Here is a 14,092-nt window from a genome sequence, read left to right as displayed (position 1 = left end):
TAATATTAGATAAATACTACTTCCTGTCATATATCCTTCATCTCTCTTGTGTCACAGACAAATATGACAGAACCACTTTTGAACACTTTTAAATATTCAAACAAATGTGCATAAAGCACACACAAGCACTCACACAGTCATCAAACCACATACAAATAGCAAGGAAGAATTTATAATTCTTTCTTGTCAACACTGAGAATACCGAAGAAGGGATTCAAACTTAGACACATTGAGATGAGAGGCAGCATGGACACAGAAGTGAAAGACATGTACACACAAACACACAACCACAGCTAAGCTGCTTCTTATTTAGAGGTTCCATTACACAGCGCTCACACATGCACATCAACAAATGGTCCTAATCTAACCTCCCTGCTCTGCCCTGTTCGCTCACCTCTACTGATAGCAACTGGAGGACACTCAGCCAGCACGCTGGATCGAGGGTGAGAGGTGAGGGAGGGACAGAGAGGAGAGCAAGCGGGTGTTTGTGTTGGAGAGGTAGGGTGGCAGGGGTGATAAACTGTGACCTTTTCCTCATACTGCAACATGCCTAATGGTTGCTCTGAGTGCTCCAGCTCAAGGTGTCTGGGCCTCTAAATGGAGGGGTATTTTTATACTCCTCACTCATACACACACTCACATATTAACAAACACTGTGAATGCTGTGTATAGCTGACGTCTGGGTGCACCACAGGGTGAGTGAGGGCTAGCGAGTTGGCATGCAGCACTGGCAGTACTCAAGTTCCTGATAGCTTTCAGGGGCCTTTGATGTTCTATGCATCTCCGGCCCCCTCACCACTCCACCACCCTGGCCTCCCCCTTGCAGGAAATTGCATTCTGTCCATTGCTATAGCAGATAAATGAGGCAGGAGAGGGGCTGCACACTGTCACCAGCCAACCTGGCCTGTCTCATGCTGCAACCTGCAGTGCATTGGCTGTGTGTTGTCCCTATCCTGCACCCACGGCTGGCCTCGGGGAGGCACACTTACACACACAAATGTAGACAGGCATGTATACACAGACACATACACAGAACTGTAGACAAGCACTCCGTTGTATAAGTTCACACATACTCAATCATGGTAGCTCAGATATGTAGATGCTAACAAGTTCAATACATACATGAATTAACATGGAATTATATGGGCACTCACAGCTATAAAAAGGAAATAGGCACATTCTAGGTACTGCAAACACACTAGGAGTGCAAACACAGTGCATGCATACTCACTCTCTGATATTAGCTATAGCATCAGACAAGGATAACAACACTTGTCACACTTACAGCTAGCATGTCACATGTTATTACATCATGGGGAGAGTTTTATTATCCCTCCACAGACATTGTCTGGGAATGTCAAAAAATAATACAAAGGAACTACTAATGCAATGGGGACCCCACTTGTACTTATGGATATGGAAGTGACAAGAAATACATGAGAAATTGCATGTGTATATGTGGATGTGTGAGGTCATGCTTTGTGATGTTTGCGATTGTGTGTAAGTGTGTACATGTGTGCATATACATACATGTCTGAGGCCATGGCCGTATGGGAAATTCACTAGCCTCAGCCAACAAATATGTTTGATTCGTGTTGCCCTACATGAAACAGGGTCTGCTGTAGCAAAATGATTTATAGCTACAAGGTGATGTCAGTCCTATTGCAGCCCAGAGGTACACCCCCACCCTCCATGCTACAGGCTTGTAGTTTTTACACAAGCAGGCTAAAATGGTGCTCTCAGATTTTCTACATAGTAGTCTTAAAATATTTCAGTCAAATTAAATTTCAATGTAATGATACACAGTACACCCCACTGACATTGACTCCCATCTTTGTGAGGCATTGTCATATAGTTTCAGAGATATTTAAGGAACTTTCAGTGTGCACTGCCATGTTCCCAAGCATTACGTTTTATGTTGTGTATGATTCACTGAGGCCATGAGCACGTTCATTATATGGAACATTTGTTACTTTATTGTCATTTACCTTCCTGCTCAATAGGCCTCCTCTTTCCTTCAGTCTAATGACTGAAAATGTTTGGCGTAGGCTGAAGGTAAACTGCTCCCTGTTCTGAGCTGTGTGTGTCTTGTACCAGGAGAGAATGTACCAGAACTATTTTTACTCTTCGCTTTCATGGGTTTTTTTCTCAATGTCCCCATTTAGACACATATTTGAAGAAATATAAATGTCAAGCATAGGTGTGTCCACAAGTGTTTGTAAATGAGTTTCTAAAATCACAGCACTTTTAATTTCTGCCCTCCAATCTTTGGCAGGGCTAGCATATTATTGTGCATTACTGCTTACATGAGATAAGACCAACAGTATCCATAAGATATTGCTATTTTACCATAAAAAGGTTAAGTTAATTTCAGAAATGTATTCAAAATAAAATGTGTCCATGTGTGTTTCCATCAATTACCTTCATGTAAATATAATAAAGAGAACTTTTCAAGACTTCACACATATTATGATGCATTATTAATGCATCATAGGGCAGCATGGTGACGCAGTGGTTAATGCTGTCGCCTCACAGTAAGAAGGCTCTGTTTTCAAGCCCAGGCCAACCCGATGTCTTTCTGTGTGGAGTTTGCATGTTCTCCCTGTGCCTGCGTGGGTTCTCTCCGGGTACTTTGGCTTCCTCTCACAGTCCAAAGTCATGCAGCTTAGGTTGATTGGTGACTCTAAAGAGCCCCTAGGAGTGAGTGTGGGTGTGTGTGGTTGTCTGTCTCTAAGTGTCAGCCCTGTGATGGACTGGCGATCTGTCCAGGGTGGACCCTGCCTCTTGCCTAATGTCAGCTTGGACTTGTATTTCTGTGTATTCCTGCCTAAAACTGCACTTTTATAAATATAAGGCTGTATCTCTTTTCACCCAGGCACTTTTTAAAAGTCACAGTGGTAAAGGAGAGGGGATGGACTTTAATTGGGAAAGTCCCAGTTACATGCATATACCTTGCGCTTCATTTTGGGGGGTTTCTGATGGAGCAGAGGTAAATAATAGTGAATGGCAGCATGACATGAATGCCTTTTCTACAGCTGAACCAACACCATGATATATGTTTCCATCTGCCATTACTGTATCTTGCCTTTTGTCAACAGCAACACTCATTCATTTTCTAAACTGCTCAGTCCCAAACGGGGTCACTGGAGCCAAATGCAGCCAGCAATCGGGCAAAGGCAGGGTCCACCCTGGACAGGCCGCCAGTCCATCACAGGGCCGACACGCAGACAAACAACCACTCACATGCACGGGCAATTTTAGAGTCACCAATCAACCTAAGGTGCATGTCTTTGGGCAGTGGGAGGAAGCCGGAGTACCTGGAAAGAACCCACGCAAGCACAGGGAGAACATGCAAACTCCACACAGAAAAGTCGTCAACCCACAACCTTCTTGCTGTGAGGCAACAGCGCTGCAACAGCGGTACCCACCGCGCCACCGTGCTGCCCTCTCTTTTACCACAATTGTCATCTGCTTTTTTCCAGTTTCAGGCCTTTCCACTTTGATTTTTATGGGCTAATTGTGGAAAAAAACAGGTGGATGAAAACATATTCATTGAATGCTCTTGTACTGGCATATGATAGCAGTCATATTGCCATACCCTGCAGAACATGTACAGAGTGAGATATAAGTGACAAGATGTGAGTTTCACAGCACAGCTGATTTATGTAATTCAATGTCAGTGAAAATTTAACATATCCAATCTACATTGTTTTCAAGAAGCTTAGCTTTGAAATTTAAAATAGAATAAAAGAGATGGATTTTAATTAGCAAACCCACTTTCACCCTTTCCTCTGTGTAACCAGCAACAATTGGGGGTTGGGGGTGATCATGCATGTGCTGAGTGAAGAGAGCAAGGACACCATGTGGTTCTCTGCTGTGCAATACACACACCAAATGCACATGCACACATCAACCCCATTACCCAAAACCATCTCCGCAGCTGACCCACATCATTCATCCTCTCTTGAGCTGCAGGAGAGCCCCCTTACACATCAGCGAGCTTCTGATTGACAGGCCGTGAAGATACACCAACATGGTCTCCATTTAGCTCAAGTACCACACCACCATCACCTCAGACACCCCCAGCTACCCTCCTGTCAATGTCCCAGGGGAAAACACACTTGAGCCAAAGTGTTTCAGAGCAGGATGTTTCCTGGGGAGAAAAGGTTTCGTCTCGGGTCAGCATGCATTGCTGTGATGGACAGTGCTTTTTCACGGGTTTGTGGGAGGGGGCCAACCAGCTTACGGTGAGAGAAAGGGATGGAAAACGAAGAAGACGAGGGGTACTGAGAAGTAGAAACAAGTCGTGTGGATATTTGAAGAAGCAAACCACGGCATAGTTAGGATGGCACAAGTGTGTGTGTGTGTGTGTGTGTGTGTGTTTGAAAGTGGACGTTTTGTGAGTGGGTGGTAGGGTAGCAGGGTGTCTGGGGGTTATAGAATTTGGAGAGGTGAGGAGGCAGAGGGGGTGCTGAGGGTGTTTAGTCTTGAGAGGAAACATTAGCAAAGCAGAGGAGGAAAAGCTGCCAAATTAACTTCTCACCCTTTCAATCACACCCCTGAGAGTTCCTGCCCCACTTTACTTCTGCTGATCTGGCTCCACTTTTTGGATGAAGGAGTTGTTTCTTTTTTTTAACCTTTTTTTTGTAGCATAACATTGCACCCTCATACCAACCCAAGCAGAACCCTATGACCTTCTACACCCCTCCCCATGTATCTCTTCCATCTTCATCCGCTGTGCTGCATGCTTGTTTCATTCACTGGACAAAATCTGCTACTTCCGCAGCCATTCAGGACCTCCCTTTGCTTCCACTCCTGAATCTGCAGCAGTAGAAGGGCTTCAAATGCACCTGTCCAAAATATTTGTGATTTAGAGGGTCCAGGGCCTGTTAAGCACTTTATAAAACTGGTTTTGAAAAGTGCTATTATAAATAAAGTTTTGTTTACTTACTTGCAAACTCATACCTTGTTAAATACATAAAACACTGGCCAAAAGAATAAATCAAGCCCCCCAAAAAAGAAAATTAAATCCCTTACTGTATTACATCAGTCCAGGAGGAGAAAAAAATCACATTACTGTGGCTGGATGGCTTCACTTTTGTAAAGGCATCCATGTGCATTCAGCTCAACCTGCTCCAGCCTGAGCACCATGATCTGCACTGTGGTATTACATCTCAGCCCTCTCAGCCCTCTCTTCTACTCTCTGCTGTCTGAACCCCACCCTCCCTGACATGCCTATACAGAGCCATCCCAGCATAATTTGTTTGTATTTGTGTTAACTGTCCTGACTTAAAGACCCCCCCCCCTCGGTTTTGTTTCTATCATGTACCAGAATTGGAGGTTGGTTGCTACTCTCTGGGCCCCTTCAATCTAAAATAGATGATTAGAGTCATTCTGCAAGACAAATGTAACTTTTCTGGACCCTCTAAATCTGTTTAGGCACTTTTAATAGTGTCAATTATTGTGGGGCCAGATGAGGGACTTGGGCCTTTCTGTAGTCAGGGCCCTTAATAACATTGACTACAATGAGAAGCAGATGCTGACCCATTTGGTCTCTTTGAAAAAAGACATTTGAGTAGCTCTGCTTCTAATTTATGAGCCTCCATCCACATCTGGAATTCTTTATAATTAAAACATAAACCCCAAAGTTCTACTTCCACCTGTCAAATGTTGAGAAGATGAATATAGTAATGGGCTTCTCCTGCATTGGTGGAGAAATAAAGAGACTGGTTTTGCTTGTTCTTTTTTTTTTAAAGGAGGGAAAAGGGGCAACAATAAGGGGGTGCAAAAGGAAGCCTTTTTGTGATTGTTTCGTGTTACTGCAAAGTCTGGTGCACTCCAAGTTACAAAAAATACATTCACAAGTGTGAGAAAAATTAAGATGTTAAGCTCACACTTTGATTGTGAAAGTGTTCAAGCCATATTAATGGTCAAATTTGCTCTGGGTCAGTTATAAATAAAACTAAAACTAGAACAAATGTAAGTCTTTTTTTCTTCAGGTTCAAAGTAACGTGACACAAAAGCATTACAGTGAGATGGAAACAAAGATTTCAGAGCTCGCACTCAATGCGAACAGGAAGCATCATGTTCAAGCTTAATAAATTTCCTTTCCGTGTTTTAGCAAGTAATGAAAGCAAAGAAATGGATTTGGCATGGCTTGTGAATAACATAATTCTCTATAATAGGGTTTATTCCAACAGATCAATAGGACCTACATGAGTGAGTGCTAAGCGTGTGTGTGTGTGTGTGTGTGTGTGTGTGAGTGGGGGGGGGGGGGGGGGGCGGACTGTACATTTTTTAGGGGGGTCGGGGTGGGGTGGGTGTTGGTGGTGGGGGGGGGGGGGGGGGGGGAGTGCAGAGCCTCTCAAGCATCAAATTCCCTTCATTAAATCGATTTAAGATCCCGTACCCTGCAGATTAATTTTCTTTGTTTTATTCTTCTTTTTTCTGTTTCCTCACCCTCTTCCTCGCACCCTCCTTTTGTGGAACACAAGACACAAGCAGCTGTGTCAGGGGCCGTCAAGTTTGCAGGGGTTGAAGAGTGCAGCTCGTGCAGTTAATCCTGCTGTGAGTATGGGCATGAGGAAGGCATTCCTTCCATTTTCTCCATTATTACCAGATCACCATAATTAAGTTCTAAGTGTTAGCGGAGCAAAATGGTCTGAACATAGAGCTAATCCAGACCAGTTTCCTGTGGCTACTGGTACAAATGGGGAGGGGCCCTTACATACAGAGTTTAGGAAAAAAGGGATGTTTGAGAATCTTGTCCCTAATGCACAACTCTAACACCTGCAAGATATATGAAACTGCCTGAATGAACATAGTTTTTATTCTGAAAGTGAAATTCATCATCTTATACTGTAGGTATCATGCTCCTGATGGAGTCCTAGAGACCACTGCCCTGTGTTGCTACTGTTAATCCATACATTCAGCTGTGATGAAGACAGGTAACAACATCTGTAGGTATGAGGCGGTTAAAATCAGACCAAAGTTGTTTCCAGAAATTACATACAATAGACAGCATCAAAGGAGATGGAAGCAGGTGTTTTCAAAAGGAAGGAATTGTTTGTTATTTAATACTGAAAGGAAATGAGCATAGCATGTGACAGGTTTGGAAAAAGAGCAGGGCAATGGGGAGGAGAATATAAGCTAAGCAAGGTGGAGAAACAGGGTAGAGGGAATTGCGTATAAAAAAAAATTGGTGTGAGAGAAGGGGGAGGGGAGGGCACGCTACTAGATAGGGAGTAGAGGAAGTGAAACATAGGAGGGCCTCTTTGTTGGTCATTGGCAGATAATGAGCTCATTAGGAAAAATGTGGCTTGAGAAGTCTCTGGCTCTTCAAACAAGCAAAATATGTGCTGAGAAAATGGGCTTAAGGGTCAGATATGGAAAGAAATACAACAAGGCCGTCCATCTCTGTTCTGCGGAACAAAGGGAAACCTATTAACAGGCTGCCCAGTCATATTCCCAATCAGCCAAACTGCTTCAACCCCAGTTGCCCTCAGCTTCCTCACAGATTAATCTCTTCTGGTTATCTGTTGCACTTTGTCTCTATTCTATGTGTGTGTGTGTTTTCTTAATTCTGTCTCTTTGGGTATGTAGGTAGATACCCTTTTTAGAAGATGCGTGAATTTGGAAACGTATTTTTCTCTTTGCTTTGGCTAGTGTCGACATTAAGCTTTTCAAAAAAGTCTTCACAAAGAATAAAATTGTAATTATTTCCTGCACCGTTACTCTTCATGGTTGGGGCTGGGTCTTTGCTTATGGTTACACATTGCAGAGAAAGCTGGTTAGGATAAGGCTGGGTTAAGATTCAGAATTTAAAAAAAAGGGGATGATTGGGGTTAAAACTGGGCTCAGGTTAATGTAAAGGGTAACAGAAATTGACAGGGAAATGAACAGACCTGTACGCAACAAGTGCTTTATTCTGCATAATGCCTATAGTGTCATGCCATGAGCTGTATGTCAACTCAACTTCCTGTCACTTATTTTTATTCTAAATGTAAATATACACAAAGTTACTGTATTGATTCATTAAGATGAATTTGTTTATTATGTTAGATGACTTTATGATCATAAAGTGATGATTAGAAACATCTTCAAGGCCATCTTTTCAGTCTTACTCACACTGACTCAAGCATTAAATTGGTTCTCCTTCGCAAAACACATGGACGTACTTAGTTCCCGCTACCTTATAAAATGTTGCCAGCATTGTACTGTACACTAGCATGTTGTATTTTTTTCACTCATGAGTCTTAGTAACCCAGCACTGTCCTCATACCCAGCTCTCCCCAAAGACCAATACTGCAAAGTGAAAGCTTCAAATGATGCAAATAAAATGCTACTGAGAGAGCAGAAGAAATGTGAGCTGCAGTGTTTAATGCTTGTGGTAAAAGGATGCTGTTCCAGCAAAGACGTTTGTGGGAAACCTGAATTCCTATTAAACAACTGGGATGTGAGCTGCATTCCCAGAAAGGGACAGGCTGTTAGTTGTGTTCACTCAGATGCCACTTACAGTAAAGAACGATCTCCATACAGCAACTGTTTCGGTGAATAAAAATTCCTTTAGAGGTCCAAATTGATATTGAATGACAGAGTGTGCGATTGAAGTGCTCTGCTGTAGCATACTATTAGGTACCATGGCTGTGAGCAATAACAGAGCAGTTTGCCTTGAAGTCCTTTGTAATCGACTCAGAGACTTAACACAGAGCATTGCCATCCAACCATTCAAACTGTCACAAGATTTATAGAGAGAAGACGTAAAGAGGCTGTTGTCTGGTTCTCCAGGAAACCAAAATATCTTCCTTTCCTCTCCCATTACAGAATGTTTGCCTTTGTTTGCCGTTATTAATACCAATATATTACACTGTGAAAGGAAAGAGAGCATTGCTTTGAAAGACAGAAGTGGGAATAAAAAATTGAGGTATTGTTATGGGGGCTGGGGCAGTTTCTGTTCATCTCCAGCTGTTTCCCTGCTCATCATGCTGAGAACTAACATGAAACACACTCACGCTATGGCCTCCTCTCACTCACATCTGACATCCATTAAGGATACTGAGCAAGGACCAAGCCTCTGAAGGGACTTGTGGTCCCATCTCGTAGTTCTTCTCCTAGAAGAGAAAAGAAGGGGAGGGAAGGACAAAGGAGATTTTAAAAAGTAGATACATTTGATGACCAGAAAGTGGTCTGACTAGCTACAATGCATGTCTTTTATCTTCAGTCCTGTCTCACATGAAAATATACAATAGCTATGGTGGTCCACAGCTTAAAATGTAGAAATGTCACCATAAAACCGAGCAGACACTATATGACTTTTATTGATCATATACGATGTGTTAACTCACACTATAGTGTACGTTTAAATCGGCCCGACCGCACAACCAGAATTTGTAACTTCACTGCTCATACAGTACTTTCACGGGCTCGACGTGGGTGCTTACAGTGGCGGTTAAAACAGAACCAGGTGGTAGCAGGTGTGTTCACTGACAACTCCAGTAAAGCTGAAGCCAAACTTTAGCCATTTTACTTTGTACAGCCAATGAACAGCACTAATCTGCAGTCAGTATTTTCCCTGTTGCTGCAGACCATGACAATGTTTTGATGATACACTGTTCTGTGTGGTGCTGCCAGAGCTCGAATGGCCTCACGCTTGTGTTTACAGTATACAGGGATAGCCACCCTACCTGAGAGGATCAAAGACATTAGGTCTGAAAGTGCAGCACATTCTTTAAAGCAGGTACAGACAGTGACAAGGGAAACACTATTGCATGCATGCTTGTACAAACATACACCAAACTGTATCTTAAATGAAGGGTTTGGTGTTTATGGGAAATTGCTTATCTGCGTTTTACCGAGATTCAGATGGGAAGATAAATGACACTTCAAAGCACTGCCTTCCATTAAATTAAAGGCTGTAGCCAGCAACTAGTGGGCTTTAACTTTGCATAAAAATGGCAAATATCAAAGCTTACTCTATCAAAAAAGTAACTAAACCCATCTAGGAGCATGTCTAAAACCTATAGTACTAAGCATGACAGATTTATTCACTGTATAATGCTTTTTTATATTCAAAGGCAATTCAAAGAGCTTAACACAATTCACACAAATGGATTAAACATTAAAAGTGTATATAAAGATAGAACATTTGAATGCAAATTAAATTAAAACATTAAATGCAAATTAAAAGCAACAGTTATGACCGCACAACGTAACAGCATGCAACTGCCGAAGCCTAGTGCACTTCGGATAGCTGTGGATTCTCACCATTCTCAACATGCTTTGTACCAATTTTTCATGAGTCTTCCCAAAACTAACTTCTGGGTATTTTAACACCAGAGGCGGGCAGCCTTTCTTCCAAAAAATTTTAAACATCAGTGTCTATACAGTCTGCTAAATGGTCCTATAACAGCTAACATGTTATATGTAGTTTACTTAATCCATTCAAAAACTCCAACAAACAACAGTTTGGGTTTTTGATAGGTTATGTACTGAGGGCTGATTGCCTGATAACCTTGTGAAAGAGACAAGATAACAAATCTTCTTAGAGTCACTGTTAACAGGCATTACAATAGTCCTGCATCCCATTGGACAGAGCCATGCTAGCTGTTTCCCCTAGTCTTTATGCTATGCTATGCAGCTGCTGGCTGTAGCCTCATATTTAATAAACATGCAGGATTTATAAGAATGATATTGATGCTCTCACCTAACTCTCAGCAAGAAAACAAATGTATGCTATTCCTTTAATGTCTCAGTTTTTTGCAGCAACAGGTTTTGTGTGAAAAAAGAGTGATAATAAGTGTGTAGAAGAGGCTAGCAGGAGAAATGTGAGGAGAAAATGAGCTATAGAAGGTGTTTGTCTAAACAAGGTAACACTAGCTCCCTGTTTGATGTGTATAAAGCTGAGTGAGAGGAACATCACCCCGCTGTCTCCTCTGCTTGTCTACTTCAGCATGTTACCCCATCGGGGCACACCACATGGACCCCCCCCCACACACACACATACTGAAACACAGTCTGCACAGACAGAGGGACAAAGAGAAGAACAGTGTGAAAGAGAGGAAAGACACACCTCATTAATCTTCCTGGCAATTTCCACTCCATGGCTGTCTGTTTTGTCAGCAAGTTTACTTCTAAGTGGAGGTGAAAGTGACTGATGTTCAAACACTGCCTTAAAATGCAAAATGTTCAACGTTATCCACAAGTAATAATTTACACAGTTTGTAATTCCAACACCGTCCAATTTTCTGAACTCTTTCATGCCCTCTGCTTTGTTCTTTCTCTGTGTTTGGATGCATACTGCGTCTTCTCCTGGCTGACATGTTATGGAGTGGGGCTAGTCTGTTATGACATGCTGAAAAGTGTAGTACATCAAAACTTACATGTACAGTTATTGCACTTTCCTGATCATTTTAATGGGCTAAAGGTGTGCTTCATGCATGCTCTGGCTCAGTCAGGCCAAGTGATTGTCCTCAGGTAGTTCAGTCTGCAGACACAAACCAGGCATGCATACCTGTTGATCTTATAAAAAGGTGCGGCACATGGGTTTGTTCTGTCCAAGTTGACAGAAGCAAGGAAGCGGTGGTCTGGTAGTGTGTTGAGAGAATTGTTCAACATTTTCGCAAGAATGCTTACTCGCTTTCTTGCAAAGAGTTAAATGAGAAGATCACATTAACTCCCTTGAGTTTTGTACTTATTGTGAGGTTTCTAAGGAAGCAGCAGAGACTCCCAAGAAGCCACTGGCCAAGAAAAAGTGCGGCAGATAACTCCACTTAAAACCGCAAGGTACCAGTTCTGCATTTTATTTTGAAACAAATTAAACAAGCAACACATACCTTGATAATGAGTGAGCTTCAAATGTTTTTTTTAAACCTCTGGGTAAAGCCTGTTTCCTTTATACTAAGCTACAGTAAGAGTACTGTATTACTCCATACCTCACTTTTTCCTTTAAATTTGCTTGTATTCAATCTCACCCACTTTGAACTAAAGTAAGTCTTTTACTTGTTTGTTTTTCAAGTCAGATAACAAACGGGATGGCAACACAAACACAAGAACAAACAATAAGAGGTTTCTTTTATAAGAACACATTGTAATAAGAATACCACCACATATAGAAACATATTATTCTTGACAAGTTCACATCCTCCCACACACACACAACACAGTGACAGCAGTCAGGCAGCCCATCCCTGACCAGGCTCCAGTGTGGATGGATAGCAGACCTGTGAATTGTGGGGGGAGTCTGAATGACAATAGGTCTGGTGACTCTGGAGGAGATTGTTATGGGCAGCAGGACCAGGCAGCTGCTGTGTGCTACAGCCCCAGTCACTCACCTGGAACCTGGATCCCAGACAGCTGGGGTGGGGGGCTAACTTGACTGCAGGGACGGAGGAGCCCCACCCCAGACAGATCAACCAGCTCCGTGATGTCTCTACTTTAGGTCCTGCCCTGTTAGCGACCTGCATGTGCCCCTGCTTTCCATCATATTTTCCCAAAACCCGCCTTGTTAAATTCCCCTCCATTTGCACTATTACCAGCTCGTCCTCTTCTTCAAGACCCTGTTGACCACACCCACCTATCGCCACCTAAAACTGCTCTGGATGTGTGTGGAGGCAAGTAGGAGGCAAACACTCCACATTACGTCATGTGTTTACTTATCCAGGGTGGCTAGTGGGTGACAGTGGGAGTAGAGCTGGGGGTGAAAGGTGAAGGATTCAGGAGTGAATGAATGAACCAAAGACCTGGATCCTGGGGACAAGGTTGCTTAAACACCAAAAGGTACACAACAACTTCAAAAAGACACCAACATACTGTATCTGTGGTTGGAGTGTAAAACTCCTAAAACGTTTCACCTGGGATTCATGTGTTTGCAACAGACACATTTCTAAACTTACCCTCTGGGACTGCCCAGATGTACCTGTCTTGAAAATAACACTATAATTTTTCCCAGAATACAGAGTAAGCACTTTGAGATTATATGCTATTAATGAAAACAATTAGGGGCTCAGGCTTTTGGTAGCCTGCCAACTACTGTTTCAACATTTTTTTTTCCTTGCAAGTGGAATTTGAACTCTCTAAATTGCTTCCCTTTAGTAACAATACAGTAAACACCCTGGAATCGCCTCTCAACCATCTGTCCATGGTCAGCATCACCTCAGTAAGTACTAGTGATATGCGGTAGATTGTCTTTGTAGTGCATCCAGCAACCCCACCATAGCAAGGTGGTATAGTTCAGAGTGGCCAAACAAACCCAATCAATAGGCGTACTGTTCTATTTATCATGAGCTTGTGGGGTTTTTCATTTTAATACGGCGATCCTTCATCCTGAGAAAATACTGTAGGTGGCTTGGAGTGAGTGAAACAGAGGTAAGAAAGAAAGAAAGAAATAGCAAGTAAAAGAAAAATTAAAGTAAAACAGAGTTGACTGGATGGACCTAATAATCTCTCATGTCCCAGCAACCCATGCCTATCAGTTGAAGCAGCAATGACCCACACAGGAACATCAAGCACATTCCAGAGTCAGCCCAATTACAGGTAGATGAGGGACAGATTTTTTTTGTTTAAGAACAAAGCCAGAAGTGACACAACTGGTCTTTAAAGGGAGCTCTTACAGTTGTAATTGAGGAGAGGGGGGCCCAGTGGGTTAGGGAGGTGACCAGCTGCCTATAAATATCTATTTGGTCAGTTACTGGAAGGAAAATTTGCAGGTTGTTTGTCATCTACTCATCCAGGTGGTGGGCCTGGTGGTTGCAAAACATCAGAGTAGAAAGAGAGAGAGGGAGAAAGAGAGGGAGAGAGAAACCAACCTGTTTGACCTTTACTCCAGACATAAAGAATTTGATTAATTCTTTTAAGAAAGTCACATGTCATTCTCTAGTGTAAACCTACAAATGGAGAACACTCTTGGCAAGATCTCAGATTTCTGGTCATACACATTTGATATTTCTGTAATATGAATAAGATTTGCACTCATAGTTATGCAATATTAGGGCATTTTTTTTAGTATCAGTCATCAGGGAAACAACCTTATTAGAATGTTCGTGTTGGTTGACTCAAAGTGCAAAACATTCTTTAGACAATTCATAACTAATCGAGA

Source organism: Monopterus albus, unplaced genomic scaffold (genome assembly GCF_001952655.1).
Source record: "Monopterus albus unplaced genomic scaffold, M_albus_1.0 scaffold141.1, whole genome shotgun sequence".
Taxonomy (NCBI): domain Eukaryota; kingdom Metazoa; phylum Chordata; class Actinopteri; order Synbranchiformes; family Synbranchidae; genus Monopterus; species Monopterus albus.
Note: the sequence above shows the minus strand (reverse complement) of the source record.